Consider the following 14,544-nt stretch of genomic DNA (forward strand, 5'->3'; position numbering starts at 1 on the left):
TGCTCCTGCCAGCATGTGTAGTTGCAGATCTGGTTTCTATCATCTCCCAGCATGCAGCAGGCTGGGGAGACTGAGTGGAATATTAATTGTGCTTTTGCACGTGGCTGGGCTCCATGAATGTGGTGGTCGGAGGGAGCAGTCTCAAGCTATGTAGGGAATGAAAGGAAGCCGCAGCTTCAGAGCTCCTGGATTTACATCTGTACTGAGGTGGAGGCTAAGCCAGGTGGGTGGGAGGGCGTGGGGGCGGGGGCTTCTTGAGACCTAAGATCAGGGGACAGCTAAGTTTACAAGGATTCCCACATAGAATCACAAGTGATAACATGGAACTAGCCCAGAGGAGACAGTCTGGCTGAACAGTGAGTAATAGAACCCTTATTTGCCTGTAAGGTCGCACAGAAATCCTCCAAGAGCTGTGGTTCTTAATGGTCATGACTCATTTGGGGGCACCAACTGGCCCTTTCACAGAGGTCCCTAAGATTATGGGAAAACACAGATATTTGCATTATGATACATAACAGTAACAAAATTACAAAAGTAACAAAATTACAGTTATGAAGTAGTAACAAAAATAATTTTATGATGGGGGGGTCCACCACAACATAAAGAACCATGTTAAAGGATCACAGCATTAGGAAGGCTGAGAACCACTGCTCTAGGGAGAAGAGAGTGTCAGCAGAAGGAAAGAGGTAGGAAGGAAGAAATAAATAGGTACATATTGGCACCGTCAAGCATTTTAACTTGTAAACTCCCAAAGGACATAGTAGACAGCTTGAACTCCTCTGAGGGTGCCCCATCCACTTCTGTAACATTCATCCCACCTCGCAACTTACCTGAACTTAAGAAAGGCCAGGCAAGGTTTTCTTCTTTGGCTGAGTCCTGGGTCTATGTTTAATTAAATTGGTTTTGAAGCTTCCTTTTCGATCTGGCTGTGTGGAAGCTCAGAGCCGAATTTGCTGAGGTCCACCTTGTATAATGGAATCTCACACAAGTGCGTGTTGCCTGTGGTCTGCCTCGATCTTTCACTGTTATCTCCTCTTTTCCAGATTATTTCCTATTAAAAACCATCCAAAACTGAAAAGACAGCTCAGAGTATGTTTGCTCTTTGCAGAGGACCCGCAGAGGGCAGCTCAAATCTGCCTGTAACTCCAGGTACTCCAACAGCTCCCCCCAGGCCTCCCGGGTCCCCTGCACATACAGATACACACCCAACCCCACATATGAATCATCAAAAATAAGAAAATAAATCTTTTAGGCACTAACACGCTCTGTCGGAGTCCATCGTCTGTGGCACTTCTTAGAGGTCTTTGGCAGTGAGATAGAGAGGCACAAATGTTTTTACTTCATAAAGAAAGTGAGGGGGTTGGGGATTTAGCTCAGTGGTAGAGCGCTTGCCTAGGAAGCGCAAGGTCCTGGGTTCGGTCCCCAGCTCGGGGGGGGGGGGGGGGGGGCGGGGGGGGATGGGGAAGAACCAAAAAAAAAAAAAAAAAAAGAAAGTGAGGGTCAGGGAGGTTGTATTTGTCCAGATATTGAACAAGAGAGTTGGAGATCTGATCTTACTGTTATTTTCCACTGCATTATTAGCCTCTGGGACTGGACCGAGTTCAGGTAACCAGGGGTCTTCCTGGAGTGTTGGGAGGGGCCCAAGGCCTTGGCAGACATAGTCTTTACCTCCCCTCACTGTTTGCTAGACTGAACCGTTGGATAAACAGGCCCAGGTGGAGGTTTCTCTGCTATTATGTGCATCAGAGCCTAGGAGCCTTGGTCATATCCCATTTTAGGGATTAGTCCTAACCTCTGAGGCTAAGTAGAGCTGACAAAGACCCAACGACCCTGGCAATCACCATAAAGGGAAATATATGTTACAAAGTCAGGGGTAGTGGTACACGCTTGTGATCTGAGCACTCAGGAAGGTCAAGGCTAGCCTTGGCTAGGTAGTTAGTTTGAGGCCAGGCTGGGCTACGTAGGACCCTGTCTTCAAAATGCTGAACCAACCACCACCACTACCACCACCACCAACATCTAGACAGTAAATATAATTTCCAGATGTTCTGAGGAACATCTGGAAAATTCTGTTTATGGAAACTCAGAACTGAGGGCACTGATTCCTTAGGGAAAAATGGGTGGAATAGATGCATTTGTCTGTGACTGTGTGGCAAGAAAGAAACATGTGTTCAAAGATCAAGGTGGGGTGCCCATGTGTGCATTCTGAAAGTGTCCTGAGCCATCCTGTTAGGCCTATCCACCTGGAGCCTCTTTCTGGCTGGAAGAGGACCGGGGCTCTACAAGGAGGCATTCCATGTTCTTAAAAAATGAGAATGCACCCCCTGACCCCATCTCTCTCTCTGTCTGTCTGTCCGTTTGTCTGTCTATTTAAAAAATATAGCTTCGAGCCAGGCATACTGGCTTTAATTCCTGCACTCAGGAGGCTGAGGCAGGCCTGTGAACTCCATGAGTTCATATCCAACCTCCAACATTGATAGATGGAGATGTAGGTGTAGATATCCATGAAATCACCTCAGTGCACACATGGGACTTTGAGTGGCCCCAAAGCCACCATTCTCCTGCCTTTGCCTCCTAAGTGTCATATGCATGCACCACCATTCCCAGCCAATTTCTTTCTCACAGGGACTGGCTTCTTGTAGGCAGCCCGGAGCCTGAGGACTCTAGGAGAAGACAAGAGAGAGCCCTTCAAGAGCAGATGTGAGGGGGCAGTTATCTGAAGGAGCTTGGTGCACCTCTGAGAATGTCAGTCTCTGATCATCCAGGGGACAATACAGAGACTCAGTATCAGTGAGCAATGACTCTGGGAGAACTGTCCTGGAGAGCCCCAGGTTTTCAGTCCAGAATGCTGTCAGACATCAGCAAGCATGGTGTGGAGTTTTTACTCTTTGTTGTAAGAAGAGTTTTTATAAACCTCCCTTTACTGAGGCCCCGTTTCCTTCCAGTGCTCTCCCAATGTATAATGCCTGCCTCAGTCTCCTCAGTCTATAAGGAGCTCCTGTAATCAATAACACAAACACCAGCAATCCAAACAGCAGCCGTGCAAGGAACTCTAACATGGAGCTGGGTACATACACGGTATGGATTCATGGTGTTCTGGGCCTGGCTAAGCAGTTCGGGTAAGTGTTCTCATTTGTGCTTTATAACAACCTATGTAGGCTAACACTGAGATTACACCACTGTCTCGAGGCTCAGAGCTACATCATCTTGCCTAAATCACAGCCTCTTCAGTCTGATTTCCTAGTCCGTGCTCTTGAATTTGCCGCTTACTGGAATCTAGGGTCTCCAGGAAACAGAACAAGGGAGGGAAAACCACACACAGGCAACCACATGAGGTAGAACAGACAGAACTCTAGTCTGTTTGGGGTGTTTTATTTTGTTCTATTGTCTTTTAAAGGTTGTTTTGGTACGGTTTTTGTTTTGTTTTGAAATAGGCTCTCATTATGTACTTCATGATGAACTCCATAGAGCAGTCTAGCCTTGAACTCCCAGAGATCTGCCTGCCTTTGCCTCCTAAGTGCCAAGATTAAAGGTGTGACCCCCATACCTGGCTGTCCTTTACATTTTGCTGAGCAGATAAACAAGGTGAGATAACTCAGACGTAGAAAGGGAATTTAATGAAACATGACCCGACCGTGTCTGCACCCTGTATCTTACAGACATCTGCAAAGATCTCACCGGCCCACTAAGATATACTCAGTTTTATGACTTTCTTAGGTCTCGCTCACTGCTGTACGCGTGAGTGTGTCAACTCGCTCACTGCTGTACGCGTGAGTGTGTAAATGCATATGGAACCCCCCCACACCCAGTGTGTTATCCACACTGCAGATTTGCTGTTTCTCCTTAATCTGCCCTGGAGATCTTCCTGTATTAGCACACAGAGAACTTCCTCATTCTCCTCCTGTTGCCCAGCTGCCATTGTGTGAATGCACCACAGCGTACTTACTTGTCCCGGAGATGGACATTTGGATAGTTTCCACTTTTTCACTTTAAGAAACAATGCTGGAGTGATAGACTTGTTTGAGTCCTGCTTGGTCATAGGATGTGTTTCCAGATGCCAAATGGCAGAAGCTGCATGAATAGGTTGAAAGTTGTTCCTGAGTCGGGTACCCTGATCCGCAGTTCACACCCCCATGGGCAATGGAAGCAGTGGCTGGTTTATCAAATCTCTCAGATAGAAAGCCATCAGAATTTCACACTTTTCCAGACTAGGAGTACCTTCCACTGGTTTGTGTTTGGTTTTATTTGACTTTTATTTTGTCCTTGAAACAGGTCTTCACTCTGTAAAACACACTAGCCTTGAACCCACAGAGACCCACCTGCCTCTGCCTCCCGAGTGCTGGGATTAAAAGGCATTTGCCACCACACCTGGCTTCAATGGGGTTTTTAAAAAATGTTTTATTTGGGAGTTGGAGAGATGGACCAGTGCTTTCCCAGAAGACACAGGTTCAATTCCTAGCACCCACATGGTCTCTTTGGGACCAGGCAAGAAAGCACCCAGACACCTAAGAAATGAACTAATTTGTTATTATTACTGTTATTGTTGTTGTGGTGGTGGTGGTGCTGTGTGTGTGTGTGTGACTGTGTGTGTGATTGTGTGACTCTGTGCGTGTGTGACTGTGTAACTCTGTGGGTGTGACTGTGTATGTGTGATTGTGTGACTGTGTGTGTGTGAGACTGTGTGTGTATGTGAGAGACTGTGTGACTCTGGGTGTGTGACTGTGTGACTCTGTGTGTATACGTGTGTACGAGTGTGTGTGAATGTGGGTGCTCAGTGCCATGGCATACATGATAGTCAGAGGACCAACCCTCTGGAGTTAGTCCTCTCCCTCCATTGTGAGCTCCGAGGACTACAGTCAGACTCTCTGGACTGCATGGCAAAGTGCTTTTATTCACTGTGCCATCTTATGACCTTTCCAGCATACTTCGAATTTACATTGCTCTTGAGTAAAGCTGAGCATTTTTTTTTTTAGAAGAATTTGTTTCATGGTCTGCAGACTCCACACACACACACACACACACACACACACACACACACACACACACATATATAATTGGTGCTTTAGCCTTGTCTTATGTGGTTTCCAGAAAGTGCCTTATCTGTCAGGCAGATTTTGATGTGTTTTTCAAGGTCCTGGTGCCACACTCTGAATTCTTTCTAGGAAAGGTTGTGGAACTATATTCTTTTATTGAGGCCTGACTTTATTTAATGAACACTGTTTTTTAAAGGCAGAGTCTCAGGTAACCTATCCTGGACTCCAATTCCCTCTGTAGCCAAGGGTGACCTCCTGTACCCATCTCCTGAGTGCTTAGATTACACGCGTGTGCCACCTGTTTCATGCGGCGCTGAGATAAAACTTCGGGCTCTGTACATGATAGGTAAGTCCTCTGCCCACTGAGCGATAGCCTCCGTTCTGGTGAGCACAAATCGAGCACCCTTTGTGTACCGGTGTTAATACTGATGCTCCCAAGAGCATCGATGAGGAGACACTATAGTTGTTCACGTTCTACTGGATACCAGACAGGTTGTAGTCTATAGTGAAATGAAGTTTAGTGATGGAAGCCAGTGTCTCAGGTATATGAAAGCGGGGACCTGGATGCGGTACTCTCAGGAGAAGCAGTACTTCCGGGGCAGGGGTTGGGAGCAGGACTCCGCCTTCTATCTCCACCCAGGGCAGGCTTCTCTCACCTCCCCTCTCCCTGGGATTTCAATATTCTGTCCATGTTGCAGTGAACTCTGTCCCAGGAAGATGACTGCTGTAGAATGTATTTACCATATCCTATCCTCCATGGGGACATCCTGTGCATGTGGCTTCCGTGCAGCTCTCCTCCTTGCATACAGTGGTCCTCACTATCTGATTTGTTCTCTCCTGCATTGGATCATATGCCAATCAATGGCTTCTGGCATGCTTCTTCTACCTCTTGGGATTGGACTCTTCCTTGCTAGAGGGGAGACTTACTTTCAGTTCATCGAAGGCTTGCAAGATTGATGGGTAGATGTTTGGGAAGAGCCCACGGGAGTGTCGGGACATCAAGGGCTGCACAGACCAGTCCTAAGAATGGATGGTACGCCAAACTGAACTCTTGGCACCAAGGCCCAACAACCAGGAAAGGGTTAAGCTCGCCAGAGTTTTATATATGAAATGGCACCAGGGGGGGAAAAAGTGCAGACTAGCAATTGAGCCCTGTCTCATCCTGGTTCAAATGACATTGTCTGAGCTTCCGCAGCCTGGCCTCCTGCGCTAATTACAGACCTTCCCTGAGGAGGAAGGCTGGGGCCAGGAGTTCCTCATTACAGGCTCCCGTGCTGGAGGGCACAAACCCCAATGACCAAACGCAATGACGAAATAAGATCTCTACAAGAGTGACCCAGGGTTTGGCCACTGAGCCTCCTGGTTGCTGCCTGGCTGGGAAAGGGTTAAGGAGTAGCTATGGACTGGCAGGAAAGGAAGACATAAAATAACAGGAGTCAATGTCCACTTAAGTCACCGCTCATCACTCATCGAGCCCCCTTTCCTGGGTCTGGAATCTGGATACCTCACTCGTGCTCTCCAAGATGGGTACAGTCAGGATTGTCAGAGCCTCCCCTCTGTGGCCACTTGTGGGCTGCCTCTCCCTGTGGCCTGTGGAGACCAAGTCTTTTTTAATCTTTCATTTATCTAGAGGCCTCGCCCCTCTGAGAGCAGCTTTGATGTGGGACCTGTTCTAGGGGGGTAATCACTGGGTTTCTGAAGCCTTGTCTGGGTTCTGCCCACGGCCCCTTGCCCAGGCTTGGACTGGAGGTCTCCTGACCATCAGAGACAGACCCTGAGGGTGACCTTGTCAGACAGGACAAAAGCTTGTCGCTCAGCTGGTGGAGAGATGGAGAGGCTGATGAACCCCAAAGTGGAGTAAAGGGCTAGAGAGCAAGGGCTTGAAGATCACATGATAACCTTTACCCGTTTTCCATCCATCCATGCATCCATCCATCCATGCATCCATCCATCTATCCATCCATCCATCCATCCATCCATCCATCCTTCCATCCATCCATCCATCCATACATACATCCTTCTGCGTATCTTGTGTATATTAGGCAAGCGCTCTAACACGAAGCTGTATCCCTGACTCAGCTATTGGGTTTTAAACGTATCTTTTCATGAGACAATGAGCACAAACTAAAGGGACAACATTAGCCACAGTGGCAGCAGCTCGCTCACAGTGACCTAAGCAATGACGGCTCACAGTGTCGTGTAGCAGGAGTTAATATCGTTGTTATTGGTGTGTGTGTGTGTGTGTGTGTGTGTGTGTGTGTGTGTGCGTGCGTGCGCCTGGGTGTGCCATGGCACTCACGTAGGTCAGATGATAACTTTTAGAGAGCTGACACCCTGCTTTCCCCCTACTGAGGCAGGAGTTGTCTGGTTTCTGTTGTGTTCAGGCTAGCTGAACCAGAAGCTTCTGGAAGATTCTCCTGTCTCAGTCTCACTTTGATGCAGTGGAGTGCCTGCTTCTATTACACAAAAGTCAGATTACTTTGCATGGGCTCTGGGGCTAGAGTTTATAGGTCTTTAGGTTTCCGTGGCAAGTGCTTTTATCCACTGAGCCACCTCACTGACATTTGAGTTTATTTGTTTGTTTGTTTGTTTATGAGACGGAGTCTTGCTGTGTAACCCAGGCGGGCCCCAAACTCAGGATTCTTCTGCCTTAGCAACTGGGATTACAAGCAGGCACCACACTGCCCAGTTTATCTTCCTTTTAAAAATATCATTGAATCTTTAGAAATTCATGGCTGTAGGGATTATTTTTAAAATATTTATCTTTCATATGTGTGAGGGTTTTGATCACATGTATGTATGTCTGTGCACCACATGAGTGTCTGGTGCCCGAGGTTAGAGGAGAACGTCAGATCTCCTGGAAGTGGAATTTTGAATGCTTGTAAGCAATCATGTGGGTGCTGGGAATTGAACCAAGGTCCTCCCCAAGAGCGAAAATGCACTTAACCACTAGAAAGCTATCTTTCTATCAGATTTGTTTGTTTATTTTATGTATATGAGTACATTGTCACTGTCTTCAGAGACACCAGAAGAGGGCATCAGGTCCTGTTGAGGTAAAATTTAAAAAAGCTTTCTTTTATCCCACACTATGTACGGCACTGTAGTGCCCCATGACATCTGTTGGATATTTTCATCTCAGACAGCAAAGCGTCTCACCTGCTTTGCTCCATCCCATATCACACTGCCAATGGCCACTCTCTGAGCCTGGCAACAATCTCTCTACCCATCCAGTTCCCAAGGCAGGTTGCCACCATGCCAGACATACACATCCCAATTCCATGGCAGCCCAGTGTCCTGCCACCACACACTCTCTTGAACTCAATTAAATCACCACATGAAAAAACACACAACACAATAACCTCTGATCCAATTGATAATGTATAATTGCCCACCTAGACATACAAAGCCCTGTACACATCCATCCCTTAAGAATATTCATAACAACCTGTAAATGTGCAGAGAGGAATCTTAACATCTGCCTCCATGTTCTCTTGGCTGCTCCCCCTCTAGCCTCCTTTTCCTCTCTAAAACTTTCTCCCACCCATCTTTCCTTCTCATCCAATGACAGGCTTCGTTCTATCCTATACCTGCCTTCACCTGCATAACGACATCATCTTCATCCTACAGGATCCCATTACAGATGGCTGTGAGCCACCATGTGGTTGCTGGGATTTGAACTCAGGACCTCTGGAAGAGCAGTCAGTGCTCTTAACCACTGAGCCATCTCTGCAGCCCCTTTCTAGCCCTTGTAGGTATTATTTTTTTCATTCATTCATTTATTCATTCATTTTACATCCTGATTGCTGCCCATGTGATTGCTTCCTGTTCTAGTATGAGGGACTCACCATGAACAGATGGTCAGGGTGTACATAGAATATCATGTCATGGGGTTGGGGATTTAGCTCAGTGGTAGAGCGCTTGCCTAGCAAGCACAAGGCCCTGGGTTCGGTCCCCAGCTCTGAAAAAAAGAAAAGAAAAAAAAAGAATATCATGTCATATTGTGTGTGTGTGTGTGTGTGTGTGTGTGTGACACACAAATATATAAGTTTCTGACATAAATTGTGCATGTATGTTTCTAAACAGGGTTTCTCTATGTAGACCAGGCTGGCCTCAAATTCAGAGACTCTCCTGCCTCTGCCTCCTAAGGGCTGAGATTAAGGGCGTGCTCCACCACACCCAGCTTGTCATATTATATAGACAAAGGGCAAGTTGGGAGTAAGGGGCCACCAGCAACCTGAGTGGCAGGATGTCGCTCAGGAAAAGGAAGAGAGGGCTAAGGGCAGGATGGAGGATTTCGCTTTCGTCCAGGTTCCACTCGAAGGCCCGTGCATGGCGGTCAGGATGGGGATGAGCAGAGAGAAGTGAGCTCAGTGAACGAGCAAGGGCTGGGTCGATGAGGCTCTGCTAGGCAGCTGGGTTTGACTCTGGGCCGATGGGAGCTTTGGGGGGTCTGAGTGGGAGCCTGGCTTGCTGCAGCCGATGCATGACATATCTCACTGTAAAGAAGGGCAGAGCTTAGTGGATAGTTCAGACCTGCTGCTCCTCTGTGGGAATCGAGATGTGAAATTGCTATTGATACTAGGTTAGGGGCAGGAAACGGTGCCCAGCATGTCTGTAGGACCTGGTGAGGTTCAGGTGAGGCCTAGACTGGGGGTCATGAGGTGTGGCGTGTCAGGCAGGGGTGGCCTCACGACACTAGTTTAGGCCTAGCTCTTGACCTGACTGCTTGGAGGCTCAGACGTTTCCTGTGTTCATCTGTCATAACCTGTGGGGCAAGGCACGGTTACATCATCTGTCTTGTGTGTGTTCTGTTCTGACAACACAGACAGCACAGCTGTCTTGGCCTGGGAATTGACCTCGGGAGACTGGGGGAGGGAATGAGATGCAGAAATAATTTATTAGAGCTGCTGTAACAAAATACCAGAGACTGTGTGCCTTCTAAGTATAGAAGTTTATTTCTGGATCCAACACATCCAAGATAAGAACTCAATCAATTTGAAGTTCTGTTTTCTGACTCATGGATGATTAACTGTTTACAGAGTTGTAAGGGGTAAAGGGTTCCCCTCAAATACCAAAAATCCCTCAAACTCACAAAACAGAATGGGGCACAAACCCCATTTCCTAGCACTATTATGACCTCATCACCTCTGAATGGTCAATACCGCCTTGAAGATTCAGTATATGGTTCTTTGCAGAGGGGTATGCTTTGTGAGACAGGGTCTTATCAGCCGAGGCTGGGCTAGAACTTGCTACGTGGCAGAAGATGAGCTCCAGAGCTTCTACCTCTTGGGTTATGAGAGTATGGATTTTGGCACCATGACTGGCCTATGTATGAATTTTAACGGAGTAGGATGGAATCCAGACTTTGGTCTCCTTCCACCCTTGTTCTGTTAGGAGCCTTAGAATCCCTATGGTTCTTCCCACAGCTTGTGGTGAAAGATATGGGTGTTGTCTACGTGCCTGTCATCCTGGACTTCTGAGGGTTTGGAACTCCTTTATGCCCCAGGGCATAGCACAATGTTTGGCATCTGACCATGCACACTGATGGGCTTGTGCATATACGATGGTCCAGACAGTCCCTGGATCCAAAGTAGCTTGAAAAGAGAGACTTCCAGGATGCCTCTCTAATTACATCTTTTGTTTCTATCTGGTCTTCAGCTGTGAATTACTCATCTGTAAATGGAGTTTTGTCTTTTTTTTTTTTTTTTGGTCACAGCCAACTCTGAACAGCATGGTAGCCTGGCATGCCCAGGGCAGCAGGGATTATTAGTTAGACGTAGCAGCGCCAGCCTTAAGATCTGAGGGGGTGGGGCTAGAAAGATGGCTCAGTGGTTAAGAGCACTGACTGCTCTCCCAGACGTCCTGAGTTCAAATCCCAGCAACCACATGGTGGCTCACAACCATCTGTAATGAGATCTGATGCCCTCTTCTGGTGTGTCTGAAGACAGCTACAGTGTACTCATGTATAATAAATTAAGAAATCTTAAAAAAAAAAGATTTGAGAAGGGAACTGGCGGTGTCGGCTCAGTCAGGAAAGCATTTTTCTTTTGCAAACACAAGGTCCAAGCTTGATTCTCACAAATTCATGTAAAACTGAATGTGTGGCAGTTAGCATGCCTGTATTCCCAGCACCGGGGAGACAGAGGCAGGAGGATTCCTGGGGCTCACTGGCCAGGCAGTCTAGCCTAGTTGCTTGAGCCTCAAGCCAATGAGAGACAGGAGGTAGATGGTACCTGAGGTTGTTCTCTGACCTTGATATCCGTGCACACACACATGCATGTAAACACGCAAATATACACTTCTATGCACACACATGCCCATATACACACACACATTCATAAAAAAAGAAAAAGGAAAAAAAAACCCTAACAAACTGAAAAGGGTCCCCAACACAGACTGCAGCTGTTTGGTCAGTAAGAGGTAATTGTCTTTATTTCTTTATTGAGGGGCCAAGGCAGTCAGAGCAAGATGTGGTTTGGTCTACACTTGAGAGAAGTTTCAGAAGGTTGAGGTCCTTTAAAAGACACATTTAAATTTTATTTTATTTATTTAGTTTATGTGTATGGGTGTTATGTCTGTGCACTGTGTGCATGCTTAGTATCCATTGAGTCCAGAAGAAGGAATCGTAGCCCCTGAGACTGTAGTTACAGACAGTTGTGAGTCACTGTGTGAAGGCTGGGGACCTAACCGTCCTCTGAAAGGACAGTAAGTGATCTCACCATTGAACAGTTTCTCCAGTTCCAGGTTGAGGTTCTTGATGCTGTCTTAAAGGATAGGCAGGTATCCACTAAATTAATAAAAAGAGAAAGGGTAATCTGAACAAAAGGAAGCGCACATGCGCACACACACACCACACACACACACACACACACACACACACACACACACACACACCCCAAAACCAAACAGATACCACTCCACGGCTAAAGTTTGCTCAGGTAGAGAGGTGGGAGAATGCATGGCTGGAGTGTCTTGTGGAACCTTGCAGGCCGCTCGACGGGAACTGTGCTGCCTAGTTATAAGTCAACTAGAAACCAACTATGGTCATCTGAGAGGAGGGAACCCCAACTGAGGAAATGCCTCCATAACATCAGAATGTAGGTAAGCCCGAAAGGCTTCTTCTGAATTAGTGACTGGTGGCAGGGGGCACTGTGGGTGACGCCATCTCTGGGCTGATGGTCCTTCCTGGATTCTATAAGAAAGCAAGCCATGAGGAGCACGCCAGTAAGCAGCACTCCTCCATGGCCTCCACATCAGCCTCTGCCTCCAGGTTCCTGCCATGTTTGAGTTCCTGTCCTGACTTCCTTCAGTGATGAACGGTGATGTGGGAAGTGTAGCCAAATAAATTCCTTCCTCCCAAACCTGCTCTTCAGTCATGGTGTTTCATCACAGCCATAGAAACCCTGACCAGAGTAGAAGCGTGTGCGCCATCCCGAAGAAGGCAGATGGGAGGAGTAATTAGTGATGGTTTCAGGGGACACCACCCCAGTGGATCCTCCTGACTCTGCCTCCAGAGTGAATCACTCTGTCTAGCCGGTGATTCATATTTTAGAGAAACCTCTTTCCTGAGACAGTGCTTTTAAAATTCTGTCTGGCCCTCCATCCTGGGACTGGGGCTCCAGTCACATAGCTGGTGAGTGACAGAAAGACAGCTCTCACCCAGCATCCTGAGCACTCCTGGGCTCCATCACTGTGCTTGTCTGTAGTTGGTGAGGCAGTGGTGGGTAGAGTCAGAGCTGGTTTAGGAGGTGAGCCCACCCCAACATCAGAGGGAAAGGAAGAAAGAAAATCCTCGTACTCAGTCTCTGGGACCAACAGTGAACTCAACAGGTTTTCTGTCCCTTCTGCCACAGGTCTGGGATCCTGGGACGGGTTCCAAGTCAAGAAGAGGATTCTTGTGTCACTGTTACTATGACAATGGCCCTTCCCAGGAGGTGATGAGCAAGGTGGGTGTCATCAGAAGGGACACTAGAGGCTCACTGACTTAGTCTTCCTCTGCAGGAGCCTACCCCACACAGTAAGGCCCCGGGAGAACTCTCTGTGCTCTCCCCTGTCTTCCCAGGGTTCTGTCTCTCTCAGAGGAATCATTGGATTCAGCCTGAATGGAGAGGACACTCCTATTATGTCACATGTGGGTGGGACAGCTCAGCCCTGGTTGGCCTATGACGATTTCCTTGGGGGCTGGAGGACTCACATCTGAGATGGGCAGAGTCCCCAAGGGCCTAGAGCTGAGAAATGGGGCTGTTCCTGCCACCGATTTCCACTCAGCAGTGTGACTTCTGTTGGTGTTTTTGTTTTTCATAGTCCACCTTTGACGCTGCTGTCACCCCACCTGCATTTCCCTGAACGTTTCTCGTGACCAGCTGACGTCAGGAGACTCCGGGACTGTGCGTAACACAGCTGATTCATCTCCCCTGGCAGCGGGCATCTTGACCTGCCCCTGAGGCTTTGCTTTGTCTTCTGTAGGTCAAGGCGTTGGTTTTATTTTTTAATAAATAAAGTGGAACCTGACTCATGACTCGAGAGGCTACAGCTTGCTCAGTACCTTCAGCGTCTCCATGGCAACAGAGCATCCTTGAGTACTTGAAAATATCATCATCAACAGAGACCTGGCATATCCCTTCTCACCTCACAGCAAACAGCCTTGGGGCCTCCATAGCTTTCTGACCCTGAGATGGGAGACTGGATAAATGACCCAGGCCTGGGCTCTCCCTCCCCACCAAAAAACAAAAGTAGAAGTTGAAACTGCCCACCTTTGTCCAACCTGCCTTCCATGGGGATGCTCTGGAAGGGGTGGGAGGCAGGAATCTCTTTCATGCTCTTCAGACACTAAGACTGGGTATGAAGCCGGCACTCTGGATGCTCAGTCTATGGCTGCCATTTCCAAAGCTGTTCCGTGAATAGGCCTCAGTGCTCCTGAGGCCTAGAATAACATACAGAAGCTGCTTGTGACAGTGGTGACCGACCCCCTGCGGCGGTCAGATGTAACACCCTGTACATCTTATTTTCAGGGCCTTGCTGCGACCACTTACCTAGTGACAATTTGAGTGAGTTAGTTTCAGTTTGTTTAGTAACGATGATATGTAGCATACATGGCTTGCCAGACGCTCTATCAAGCACGTTAATGTTTAATTTCAAGCAGAACATATGTGATTGCCCTTGTTTTACAGATGAACAGGCTGGGATTAATAGAGGTGAAGTAACTGCCCAAGGTCACTTACTGAGGGTGGAGCTGAGCTTCAAATTCGGGTTGTGTGTCTGACCCACATACCTGTTGGTTTTCGGCTGCTAAAGGCTCACTTGAGGGCCAGGCTATGGCTCAGTAGTTAGCGCTTCCAGGGTCACCTCGTTTAAATGTCCTCCAGAAGCCTGGACTAACATTTCTCCCCCAAAATGGTGCCTGGTGGCCCTCATCAAGGTGACCTGAGGGGACTGAATATTTCTCGTCCACTAGCACCAATGATTTCAGATTTAGAGGTGCAGGCTTCCGGGTTGTAGGTTAACAGTAAAG

At 47.7% G+C, this 14,544-nt stretch overlaps 1 long non-coding RNA gene across 3 annotated transcripts in view; it reads left to right on the forward strand.

Annotated features, from left to right (window-relative positions):
- LOC103691847 (uncharacterized) overlaps nt 1–13,551 on the forward strand; it is a 68,486-nt gene extending 54,935 nt beyond the window's left edge. For all 3 annotated transcript variants that reach the window (XR_015684492.1, XR_015684493.1, XR_015684491.1), the window contains exons 2-3: nt 12,887–12,979; nt 13,338–13,551. This is a non-coding gene — a long non-coding RNA (uncharacterized LOC103691847). The remainder of the gene's footprint in view (nt 1–12,886; nt 12,980–13,337) is intronic.
- Nucleotides 13,552–14,544: the final 993 nt, after the last annotated feature.

Source organism: Rattus norvegicus, chromosome 3, assembly GCF_021556685.1.
Source record: "Rattus norvegicus strain SHRSP/BbbUtx chromosome 3, alternate assembly SHRSP_T2T, whole genome shotgun sequence".
NCBI classification, from domain to species: Eukaryota; Metazoa; Chordata; class Mammalia; order Rodentia; family Muridae; genus Rattus; species Rattus norvegicus.